We start from the raw sequence: 14,062 nt of genomic DNA, 5'->3' as shown, positions 1-14,062 counted from the left end.
AACGGCACCGTGTTTGTCTCTATGTGTCTCCTGTTTTATTGCCCACCGTTCTGTAATTTTTATGTGTCTTCTCCTGTTTTTGCTGCTTGTCTATTCTCTGGCTGAAGAGCAGCGTAGTGTGCTGCTGACAGCCTGCCTGTTGTACAGGCTTTAAAATAACAATAAAGTAAAAAAAAAAAGAGGGCGGAGGTTGCACTGAGACAACTACATGCCTGCATGCGTCCAAGGATAACATTGCTGGAGTTCCGTAGCGGAAGTGAGCATGGGTGTGGTAGCGGGTGTGGAAGTGGCCAGGGGTACGTCCCAGGTCCGATTCAGCTGGCGATGGTGACGCAGTCGTTAGGTGTGGATGGAGTGGCAGCTGTCATACGGCACCGTGGCCGACGTCCATGAGGTATTAGCGACATGCCCACACAGTAGATTCCAGCTGAAAGCGCCTGGCATACCTGGGCCAGGGTTCTGTAGACTAGGAGATGGAGGAGAGTACGTGGTTGCCATGCACAGAGGAGGTGCATTGGGCTACAGCTACGGCCACGGATAGGACTTGGCCTGCACGTTCTCAGAAACAATGTGAGTGCAGCTGTTTGTAGATACATCATACAGATATGGATGTGGGATTGCAGCTGATAAATAACTTGAAGTGAAAGGGTACCATCAGCCTTAATTCTCAGTAAATTTTTTTATATTTTAAGCCACCTGTTCCGACACTTCATTATCGTCATCTTCAGGCACCTATACAAAAAAAAAAAAAAAACCGAATGGCAATATCCATACACATACATTGACGCGCATAGAACAGGTACCATATACAAGAAACTGGATACCATGGGCTTCAATTTGTGCGATGTCTACATTCCGAATAGACGACAATTCTCAGCTGTTCCTTTGGCATGTACACGGCAGCACCAACAGATAGGGCAGCCCTAACCGCAGCAGTACTGCCCTGCATATTGCAATTGCTCCTTCTTTAAATACGTTCACTCACGACACCCCTTCGTTCCATAGCACACAAGAGTACATCTAAAACATGCCAAACAACAAGCAGACTCTGCCTATAAGTATTAAAAAATTGACGTCTTTTCTAAAAATACGTGTTAGGAATGACGCTTAATACAAGTTGTTAATTTGTCCAGTTCCCAGACAACCATACTCTGTTGGCACTGAAATGTCCAGTGAAGTAGGTGTTTGGGGAGTGGTGTGGTAGGCTGCCAAATAAACATCAGTCGCACATTAAAAATTTCAACAAAACAAACCAGCGCTGCACTCATAAGCAACAAAATACAAAACTGTTATCAATAAAATTATAAGTACAAGCAGACGTCCAGTTTGCTACCTATTTTGTCAACCAAATGTGGGCAGGATTGAAACCCGGCACCAGTTCATAGTTCTGGAAGAAATGTTATACAGAACGCTAGACAAATAGCACAATCACTGGTGCTTCTCAAACACATTAGTAGAATACAATTATGAAACGCCGTTCACAAAAGTGTGCAGCTCTTGAATGTTCCACAAATTACGCATTGCATTTCCTGCACCAAGCAATATATTTAAGTATCCTTTCATAAAAGTAATAAATAATTTAGACCCCACAAATACGAATAAGAGCAATTGAAGACAATAGTGTTTGTATCTAATGCCAAAAAATTGCTATTTTCTCTAGAATAATAAACCAACAATAACAAGTCCTGTAAAACCTAGTAAAAGAATAATACATGTATGATTCTTCAGCTGCTCCCAGAGTACTTCATGTCGAAATAGTTCTCGGGTGAACTGCCGGATATCAGTGTCCAGCGGCCACAACATTTCGCCAAACGACCATGTTACCATCATCAGGTGCACTGATTAGCTGACTGATAGGGGCCCAACACCGCCCTTTTATCTCCTCGGCCCGTCCCTTTGATCGGCTCCTCCACCAGCCATCCATGTCCAGCATCCCTACCCCCACAACTCCCGCCTAGTTTCTGCCCAAGTGTGGGTGCTGCCGGCTCCTCTGCTGATACTCCACCTGTCCCTGAAGTCAGTTCCTTGTTTGGTATCTCTTTTTGATCATTCTAATAGCGAGGTTCCAGACGTTACTTAGGATGTATCCGTCATCACAATTTATCAGCGTTTCCCTTACTCTAATCTCAATCTATTCCTCAGTGACACATTCCCAGAAGTTGGAGGTCTGTGTCAGAATCGCGGAGTGGTCGTAATCTACAGTCACGTATTATATTTTCGATGGTGGCTACTATGGGCAGACGTAAGAAGTAGCCAGTTTAACCAGTTTGCGCCAATAAGTATATAGAATATTTCGAGGAGGAAGCGCTTTAATCAGACCAATGGGAACCTTTCTGTTTCTTCCGGTATGTAGATGACACTTTCATCATGTCGCTACGTGGAAGAGAAAAGCTGAATGACTTTCTTATACATCCCACATTCATACACCAGAATATTTGTCTTACTATGGCAGTCGAAGTGGACGGAGGTCTCCCTTTGTGGACGTCTTGGTTAAAACAAGAGTGGTCAGCAGTCTGGGCCACAGCGTGTACCGGAAGAAGAGGCAAGCCGACCAATATTTACATGCAGACAGCTGCTGCCATCTAGCTCAGAGGAACTTTGGTGTATGGGGCTCGCGCCCTCTCTTACAGCGAAAGTATCAACCAAGAACTTTAACACCTGACAATAGTTTTCCGAAAGAATGACTGGCAAATTCGGAGAGTCCTACGTCTTTTACGCTGTGAACAACCAGCAGAAACAGAAGAGAATTCTCAGGAGGATGCGGCCATTGCATTTACTTCATTTTGTGGTGCGTTATCCGGGAAGACAGAGCAGATTCTTTGAGGTCACCAAAAAAAGACTGTCCTCCGCCGGCCGGTCAAAACATGGCCACTAATTGACGGTGTGAGAGGTGACCTTGGACTACGGAAATCCAGGGTTACTGTCGAAGATTGTTGCCGAGAACACCAACGGCTCACCAGACTGCAGCGGCCTAACAAGTCGGCTGTCGCAGGACGTTGCCTGACGGAATTTCATGGAATCGGTCAAACCACCCCAAGATCCTGACACAGGTGTCCAGCTTCTGGGGCTGCGCCATTAAGGAATCAATTGAGATTAGAGTAAGGGAACCGCTGATAGGTCGTGATAGCGGGTACATTGTAAGCAAGGCATGGGACCACGCTATCAGAATAATCAATACCAGACAACGAACTGACTTCGGGGACAGATGGAGGAACAGTAGAAGTGCCGGCAGCACGAGTACTTGGGCGCTTACCTATGATGGAACACTGAGTCGTCGAAACGCGTGGGAATAGAGACGCTGGGCGTGGACGGCCGATGGGGGATCTTTCAGAGGGAGAGGGAGAGGGGGAGCAGATAAGAGGCCGGTGCCTGTCTCCCATAAGTCAGTTCATCAGCCATCTGACCAATGTGATCGTTTGCGGAAATACTGTGTCCTTTCGACACTGACATCCGGCAGTTCGCCCGTGAACTGTTTCTAATTACGTAGTACAGGTAGGACGAAACTTGGAAGAAGCAGTGCTGATGACTGAAGCTTAATTAACAGATGTAAACAAAGATACAGCATCGACTAGGTCACATTATAATTTTTTTGTTATCACTCTTCTGCCTGGTTTGACGCGGCCCGCCACGAATTCCTCTCCTGTGCTAACCTCTTCATCTCTGTATAGCACTTGCAACCTACGTTCTCAATTATTGGCTGGATGTATTACAATCTCTGTCTTCCTCTACAGTTTCTACTGTCTACAGCTCCATCTAGTACCATGGAAATCATCCCCCATGTCTTCGCAGATGTACTATCACCCTGTCCCTTCTCCTTATCAGTGTATTCCGCATGTTCCTTTCCTCTCCTGTTCTGCGCAGAACCTCCTCATGCCTTACCTTACCCGTCCACAGAATTTTCAACATTCGTCTGTAGCACCACATCTCAAATGCTTCGATTCTCTTCTGTTTCGGTTTTCCCACAGTTAATGTCTCTCTACCAAACAATGCTGTATTCATGACGTACATTCTCAGAAATTTCTTTCTCAAATTAACGCCGATATTTGATACTGGTAGACTTCTCTTGGCCAGGAATGCCCTTTTTGCCATTGCTAGTCAGCTTTTAATGTCCTCCTTGCTCCGTCCGTCATTCATTATTTTACTGCCTAGGTATTAGAAATTCTTAACTTCATCTACTTCGTGACCATCAATCCTGATGTTAAGTTTCTCGCTGTTCTCATTTCTATTGCTTCTCATTACCTTCATCTTTCTTCCATTTACTCTCAGTCCTTACTCTATACTCATTTGACTGTTCATTCCTTTCAGCAGATCATGTAATTCTTTTTCACTTTGACTCAGGATAGCAATGTCTTCACCGAATCGTATCATTGATATCCTCTCATCTTGAATTTTAATTCCAATCCTGAACCTTTCTTTCATTTCTATCATTGCTTCCCCGACGTACAGATTGAACAGTAGGGGCTAAAGGCTACATGAATGTCTTACATCCTTTTTAATACGAGCGTTTCGTTCTTGGTCGTCCATTCTTATTGTACCTTCTTGGCTCCTCTACGTATTGTATATGACCCGTCTCTCTCTATAGCTTAACCCTACTTCTCTCAGAATTTCCAACATCTTGCAACATTTTACATTGTCTAACGCTTATTCCAGGTCGACAAATCCTATGAAGGTGTCTTGATTTTTCTTTAGCCTTGCTTCCATTATTAACCACAACGTGAGAATTGTCTCTCTGGTGTATTTAACGTTTCTAAAGCCAAACTGATAGTCACCTAGCGCATCCTCAATTGTCTTTGCCATTCTTCTGTGTATTAGTCTTGTAAGCAACTTGGATGCCTGAGCTATCAAGCTGATTGTGCGGTAATTCTCGCACTTGTCAGCTCTTGCCGCCTTCGATATTGTGTGGATGATGCTTTTCTGAAAGTCAGATGGTATGTCGCCAGACTCATTCATTCTACACACCAACGTGAATAGTCGTTTTGTTGCCACTTCGTCCAATGATTTTAGAAATTGTGATGGAATGTTATTTACCCCTTCTGCCTTATTCGATCTTAAGTCCTCCAAAGCTCTTTTAAATTTTGATTCTAATACCGGACCCCCTATCTCTTCTAAATCGACTCCTGTTTCTTCTTCTATCACATCCAACAAATCTTCCCCCTCATATAGCTTTCAGTGTATTCTTTTCACCTATCCGCTGTCTCCCATGCATTTAACAGTGGAATTTCCGTTGCACTCTTAATGTTATCACCCTTGCTCTTACTGTCACCGAAGGTTGTTTCGACATTCCTGTATGCTGAGTTAGTCCTTCCGACAATCATATCTTTTTCGATGTCTTCACATTTTTCCTGCAGCAATTTCGTCTTAGCTTCCCTGCACTTCCTATTTATTTCATTCCTCAGCGACTTGTATTTCTGCATTCCTGATTTTCCCGGAACATTTTTATACTTCCTCCTTTCATCGATCAGTTGAAGTATTTCTTCTGTTACCTATGATTTCTTCGCAGTTACCATCTTTGTACCTATGATTTCCTTCCCAACGTCTGGTATGGTCTTTTTTAGAGAGGTCAATTCCTCTTCAGCTATACTGCCTACTGAGTTATTCCTTACTGCTGTATCTATAATGTTAGAGAACTTCAATTGTATCTCTTTATTCCTTAGTTCTTCCGTACCCCACTTATTTGCGTATTCATTCTTGCTGGCTAATCTCTTAAACTTCAGCCAACTCTTAATCGCTACTATATTGCGATATGAGTCTATATCTGATCCTGAGTACGTCTTAAAATCCAATATCTGATTTCGGAATCTCTATCTGATCATGATGTAATCTAACTGAAATCTTCCCGTATCCCCCAGCCTTTACCAAATATACTTCCTCCTCTTGTGATCCTTGAACAGAGTATTCCTAATTACTAGTTGAAACGTGTTACAGAACTCAATTAGCCCTTCTCCTCTCTCATTCCTTGTCCCAAGCCCATGTTCTCCTGTAATCTTTTCTTCCACTCATTTCCCTACAAATGCATTCCAGTCTCCCATGACTATTAGATTTTCATCCCCCTTTACATACTGTATTAGCCTTTCAATATTCTCATACACTGTCTCTATCTTTCCATCTTCAGCGTCCGCAGCTCGCGGTCGTGCGGTAGCGTTCTCGCTTCCCGCGCCCGGGTCCCCGGGTTCGATTCCCGGCGGGGTCAGGGATTTTCTCTGCCTCGTGATGACTGGGCAGTTAGGTTAGTTAGGTTTACGTGGTTCTAAGTTCTTGGGGACTGATGACCATAGATGTTAAGTCCCATAGTGCTCAGAGCCATTTGAAGCATCTTCAGCTTGTCGGCATGTATACCTGAACTATCGTTGTCTGTGTTGGTTTCTTGTCGATTCCGATAAGAGCAACCCTGTCACTGAACTGTTTACAGACACACACTGTTTGCCCTACCTTCCTATTCATAACGAATCCTGTTCCCATTATACCATTTTCAGCTGCTGTTGATATTACCCTATACTTATCTGACCAGAAATCCTTGTCTTCTTTCCTTTTCATTTTACTGCCCCTACAATATCTAGATTGAGCCTTTGTATTTCCCTTTTCAGATTTTCTAGTTTCCCTATCACTTTCAAGCTTCTGACATTCCACGCCCCGCCTCGTAGAACGTTATCCTTTAGTTGATTATTCAATCTTTTTCTCCTGGTAACCTCGCCCTTGGCAGTCCCCTCCAGGATATTCGAATGGGGGACTATTCCGGAATCTTTTGCCAATGGAGAGATCATCATGACACTTCTTCAATTACAGGCCACATGTCCTGTGGATACACGTTACGTGTCTTTAATGCAGGGATTTCCATTTCCTTCTGCTTCCTCATGCTGTTGATCATTACTGATTCTTCCGCCTTCAGGGGAAATTTCCCACCTCTAGGACAAGAGAGTGCTCTGAACCTCCGTCCGCTCTTACGCCCTCTTTGACAAGGCCGTTAGTAGAATGAGGATGACTTCTTACACCGGAAGTCTTCGTCCGCCATTGCTGATTATTCATCAAAATTTAAGCAGCGGGGATTTCGAACCCGGGACCGAAAACGTTTTGACTTAAGACACTACTCCTAGACCACGGGTGGGCTATAATACTCTCATGATAAAAATATTAAAAATGGACACACTTACTGGACAGGATAAAATCAGCTGTAAAACTCAAATATGTTCCTTCGGTAATACCCAGCATTCAAACGAATAAATGAGCAATTTAAACATAGGGCAAATAATGTTTAATTCCGACCCTTGACTGAAGGACCAATTTAACAGACAGACACAATTTAACACCATATACTAAACAATCAAGTCTTCTCAAGTCACTCGGAAGCAGCAACAAACATAAACTAAGAAACGAACCGGAGTCCAATGGGAAGTGAAATTCTGGCAGATAGCACTAAACGTACTGCACTATATGTCAAACGAGTCTCCACAGCACAAGCGCACAGCGAAAGGTACTGTTCTGAAAGGTGTTTCACAAGTTCAGTTCTTTTTTCTTGAACAGGAACTGTCCCAAGTGTTAACTGGTACACCAAACTTCCTTTGGCCGCTCCCTGTGACCTGACGATTCCTTTGCCCGATGTACAGCCGCCCATTTCTTCTCCTGCCTGCACGCTCGTATAACCACAGATGCCGGCATTGTGTACTCGGCCACGTGCTGTCTGAACATATTCCCCTAAGCTTCTCAGTTCGAAATAGATTTGGAGCTCTTATTGGCAGCTGGAGCCTCCCTTTTTGATCGCCAGACTGGAACTCTTCCACACGAGCCCGGTACACCTGTAAAATGGTCGGAAGCTGCCACACGCAGCTTCTCCAGCGTCACACGCGAAGCCGTTACGGAGGCAAATTAAAAAATGGGTCTGAGCACTATGGGACTTACCATCAGAGGTCATCAGTCCCCTAGAACTTAGAACTACTTAAACCTAACTAACCTAAGGACATCACACACATACATGCCCGAGGCAGGATTCGAACCTGCGACCGTAGCGGTCGTGCGGTTCCAGACTGAAACGCCTAGAACCGCTCGGCCACACCGGCCGGCGTTACGGAGACAGTCAAAGAACATAATCACGGGCAATATCTAGACGAGCCGACACGGATCAAAAAGTAAAGAGACTTTTGACTGTCTCGATCAACTAAGAACCAATTACACCAGCAAACGAGGTTCAAATTGATTGCCATTTTTTTTCCACAACGTTCTTAACGTTTCTGCTTATTACTTTTTCATCCTGTAAACCCGAGATGACTCCAATTGGATAACAAAAATGCTGATAAAACGAAGTGTATTCCTCGAGAGAGCGTATAGAAATTCCTCATAAAAAGAAAATAAACTGCAAATAGTGCGAGCGCAAAGTGCGGCAAAAAAAAAAGAAACAATATCAACTTGTCGAATGTGTGCAGACATATTTGCAAAGATCATGTGGCCCACTTGTGCCCAGATTGTACGCAATGAAATATAATATTAGACTGCAAAGTTTGTATGTCTTACTTGTTACTTTCGATGTTTAAATTACTGAATGCATTATGAACTAGTAATACTTTAATAATGTTATTAGTGGCAAAACAGAGTTTATCCAGTGAGGCACAGATATGACTAAATATTGTCTGTTTCAGTAATCTGAATGTTCATTTTATCGCATTGGTTCATTTCGGCCACAAAAATCAAAGTGCAATGGAACGTAACTGCAAGCATAGGGCATAAAATGTTTCCAATTCTACCATGTTATATAGTAAGAGAAATTCTTTGAATCTTGAAGCCTCGGTCTTTCCATCCAGAATGAACACCGCAACATTCCGTTAAAGTCACAGTATACCAAACTCGTTGTCCAAAACAAATTAGCAGCTATTGACTTCCCACGTCACTTTTTTCCTCTAGACTTACTAAGTCTTGTGGGGAAGCAGTCACTGAAATTCTTTAGACAGTTGTCACTAAGGACTTTCGATGAAGACTGAAACTCTCTAACTCATTAGAACACAAGCTTTTCCTGACATTTGCATTGAAAAGAATTTTTGCACTCGGCTTCAAAGGGAAGAGATTAATGTTTAGGAAATGCTGGGGCAAATTTTCAAATTCACACAGGAAATTTAAGTACAACAAACTAATGTCAACAGTGTCGAATATTGTCACCTGCAAGACACATTACGTAGGATACCCATTGTATTCTAATCCGGCATATCTTTCAGATTATATTTTGACGAGTTTATATTCTATAGTAGGTTATCTTCAGGCGATTTTAATCTAAAATTCTGACATTTTCAAACTTTTCCTCCATTTAGAGATTATGGGAAACAGAACTTAAACAAATTGTAGACTTCTCCATGTACTTACGGTCTGCTCATTATTTTAATTTCACTCGGTGAAAGTAACAACAGCTTTTGAAGGACAAACTCATATTAGAATAGTGATTTAGAAGATAGTACTGTGTTGGAAAATTTTCACTTATGCTAATTATAAAGGGAATACTTTACAAGAGACCACAACAATGATTAATTACTAGCAGTGAGGACATCATAAGACACCTTTGTTCAGTTTCTATCTCTACTACTGAACACTGGAGTGTTAAAAACAAAACGTGAATAAACCGGCGTAAATTTCAGGAGCAACATAAAGTGAGGACACCTCCAATTAGTGTCGTATGTGGCAGCACATCACAAGTCTTCTAGAACTATGTCATGCCACCGGCTCCATTCTGTGAAACTAGAGAAGTTATAAGGGTGCAGATATTATATGCAGTACCGTATCTCCTAGCATAGCATGCCTTATATTCAACTTTGCAGAGGATCTACTTCCTGCTTCAGTGGATTTCAGGTATTTATTATGCCCTGGCAACCTCTTTGTCCTAAATTGCAGTTCATTTGTCTGAGTTCTGCTGCCTTATCTTTCTTTATTGTCTAATCTTAAACTTTCGGACCTTACGAATAAGAATAAGCCGAATAAAATCATAAAATCATGCCAATTTCTCAAAAAAGTGTGCAAGTAAACAGCTGACAAACTTAATAAAGAAAAGGGCACTGACAGTAATCAGGAGAAAAACACCATGTATTCTATTAATAACAGCTAAATCGCAAATAAAATATTTATATTGTAATGAGCTTATACAATTTTGTGTAAAACTTAAGGATGAAACTATCTTCGCATGATGCATCACTGTGAATTAACACAGTTGCTGAAACTCTGGCTATACGTAGAACAAACAGTATACGTCAGCAGGTAAGTGAAAGAAATACACTGTGAGACGGATAGAATTATGACACATTTCTTCAGACAATGAAGTCACCGCGATTCATGATGGTCACTGATATTACAATCGGTGCAACATGTTCGTTAGTAGGGTGTGTCATCGCCACGGAGTGCAATGCATGCTGTGTAGCATGGTCCCATGCCGGCCAAACGATTAGTGAGGAGCTCTGTGGTAGGGACTTCTGTTCTTCCACCAGTGCAATTGACAACTACTTGGATGATTCGGATAGCTCTGGTGGTAGAGCTCTTATACGCGAAAGGCAAATATTCTAGGTTCCAGTTTCGGTCCGGCACTCAGTTTAAATATGGCAGGAAGTTTAATATCAGCCGACACTCCACTGCGAAGTAAAAATTCATTCTGCAGGACGGTTGTTGGTGCATGTGAAAGTGCGCCAATACGTCACCCCCTCGCATCCCACACGTGGTTGATGAGGTTTATGTTGGGATATAGACAGGCCAGTCAATTCGCCGAATATCCTCTCCTTTCAATAGCTTCATCTGCTCTGAAATGTAATGTCCTACAACAAGAAGTCCTCACCAACTTTGTGGACAACATGGGAGTACGTTGCAGGGCGTGCTTTGTCATCCGTGATGATCATATACCCTATTAAGAAACATGCCCAGCGTCTGGTAATGGCTAGAGAACATCAGGAAACGCGGTGACTCTGCAGACGCACCTCTACCTGCTTTACTGATTTCATCATCTGCTATTATCAAGTCTGAGATTCATTCATACCTACTATCGGCGTTTGGTTGTCTCATTTGTTAATGCTTCTGACGGTTATTGCTTCAAGCTACCTCTCACTGCTTTCTATGGCTTGTGGCACGAGGGTTCCTTTCGAATCACGGTCCAGTTAATTAAATGATTAATATTAGTTAATTTTAATCACTCAATTAATTGAAATGATGCACAACGGATAATGCTCCCTGACTTAATTTCTTTCAGTTAATTAATTTAAAAAAGTCGTGTGGAGAGGGCCTCCCGGCGGGTAGACCCGATCGCCTAGTGCAAGCCTTTTGAGGTGACGCCACTTCGGTAACTTGCCCGTCGATGAGGATGAAATAATGATGATAAAGACGACACAAACACCCAGTCCTTGAGCGGAGAAAATCTCCAACCCAGCCAGGGATCGAAACCGGGTCCCCTGGTACGATAAGGTGGTCGACAGTTAATTGATTATCCACCTATACCGAATACAATCAAGTACTGGGAATTTACTTTGGCTTGGAATGAGTGAAGGTTTCCCTCACATCAAGAGCAACAGAGGGATCTTGTTGTGCAGAGCTTATCTCCAAACTTTACGATCATATGATAGTTACCTCTCCCCTCCAGATTAGGACTTATACATCTGCAAGACTATATATAATAATTCCTAATTGGGATTCATCTTCGTCTCCTAGTGCTAATATAAGATCGTCACACTCTTAGGTAGCATGAATATTTTATATAGCGGAAAAAATGTCGCCTCGCAACACACAATTCTGACTGACATTAAAGACTGTATTGACTACCAGCTGTTGAGGGCCAAGCATTGGAGATCAGCTGAGTCAGTTCTGACTATCAGATCTTACAACAACGTAGATGCGGTCAAAAGCTATCGTGTTGTTTAGATTATTAGGGAAGGCTTCAGTGAATGGAATCTACTATTGATTATATTATCAACGGACTGAGTGAAATTTAAGCTTAGTAATCATTTCAGAGAAAGTATCCAAACATGAACGGACTCTACGCTAACCCTCGTGATTTTTATGCTAAATATAGATAACTGAAATTGTCAAAATTGTGTTAAATGTGCGTTATGATCTTAGAGAATTTATAGAAACGGTCTACCGATTTTAACTGACACAAGCGTTACAGAATTCTTAGATGAGCAACCATCAAGATTTATAAATTAAATTAAAGTAAATTAAAATTCAAGCCCCCAAAGTTCGAGCACAGTTTACCACACAGTGATTGCACAGCCAGGCTATTATTGCAGCGATGCTCTCTGACGTAATACTGCATCCTGAAGCTCTCTACAGTGCACAAAACACAATTGTCACACGAGGCATACCACGTAGTACCGCCACCCCACACGATGAAAACATGAAAAACAATCACCATCAATTAACATACACTCACGGAGCTGCTGTTTTCTTTAGCAATGACTGAATATTAATAAAAAAAAACACACACAAATGATTTCTGGCCACTGAGAAATGGCTCCCTAACTTGGTTCAAAACAAGTGCTGCAAAGCAATTAAAAAAAAGAGAGCGGGGAGAGAGAGAGAGAGAGAGAGAGAGAGAGAGAGAGAGAGAGAGAGAGCGGAGAGAGAGAGAGAGAGAGAGACAGAGAGAGAGAGAGAGAGAGAGAGAGAGAGAGAGAGATAGAGAGAGAGACCCTAAATAGAAAAAATGATACTGTAAAATTATTTCAAACCATACTATATCCCATCTAACAACTGTTTAGCAAATACACTTACATAATTACCCGATTTCTCATCGTCTCCGTTGCCTTGGGGTGCGGGTCACAAAGGAGACCCACGAAATGTTAAAATTGATCCCGTTAAACTGTTATGATTACCTTTGGACCTATATAGCAATTACGAGCGGTTGGAGTACCCTGTCATACTTTGAAATTTTATATCTTATGGCTCCTTTACGTTTTCAGTATGGAATGAACTCAGTACTATCACACAAAGAAAAGGTCGTCAAACTCGAATAAAATTTATAAACAGGTACATGAAATTGAATAATTTTATTTGCTCCCTTAACTGAAGAAAAGTAAAAACAATGATGTTGCGCTGAGAGGCAGTACTACACCCTAACTGCTGTAGCTACAATACTATAATTATCAAAATTGTCCAAAATTTGAAAATTACAAAGTCTTCTAGAATTTCTTTATCTATGTTGGCTTTATTTAATAGGTTTAGGCCACGATCCAAGAAAATATATCTCATTTTTCATCTATTTTTTTACCATACCAGTACACTCAACGACGAGACATCCGCACTCTAGGCCCTCGAACTACACAGTGCCTAAAAGGGCGCACCCAGAGACGAACGTATTTCAGTTTCAACCTCTGGGGGAGGGGGGGGGGATAAATTTCTCGTTGGTGGCGTTATCTGACCATCGATACAATGTGAAAACGTTTAATAACCTCATTGTTCAACCTTGCTCACAGATTTCTTTTCGGAAAACTACCACCTTCTATTTGTGTCTGGTTAGTTCTATCTATTCCACAACACAAACACTCATAGTTTCATTCACTCATTTTCACGTGAAGGTAAAGAAGGGACTAAGGCTATTTGATTAAGTAAACTAAAACACAGTTTAAAAGCATTTTCACCCCCAAATAACCATTGTGTGAGCGAATTATCGCGCGTAGCTTCTCTGTGTGCTACCAAAAACTCCGGTCGTCAATAGAAAGATCTCTTGTATTACCAGCCCGAAGGGCTTACATTATCGTACGATTTCTGTTCGTCTCGTTGCGCATTTATTTCAGTTACTTTTTGTAATACACTATATTGTAGCAGCGTTGTAGGTACTGAAAAATTATCGCCAGGTATTCATCAGTACTAGCATTTGAGATATATTATATTAACACACGTCAATATCTATAAGTCCAGTCAAACGAAATCCACGGTTTTCAAGGTATTAGGCACTGTGCTCACGGGAGGTACTGGAAATATAATGAAAGTTAAGGAGGACATTGAAATAAAAGTAAAATTTGTGAGGTGAGATCTTCCACATATGTCACCTGCTGAGAAAGGACTGAAATTTCCTGTTTCAGAAACTGAAAATGTGGGAAAATGTACATACAAAGGC

This window comes from Schistocerca serialis, chromosome 6, assembly GCF_023864345.2.
Source record: "Schistocerca serialis cubense isolate TAMUIC-IGC-003099 chromosome 6, iqSchSeri2.2, whole genome shotgun sequence".
In the NCBI taxonomy this organism is placed as follows: Eukaryota; Metazoa; Arthropoda; class Insecta; order Orthoptera; family Acrididae; genus Schistocerca; species Schistocerca serialis.
This window is presented reverse-complemented; position numbering follows the sequence as displayed.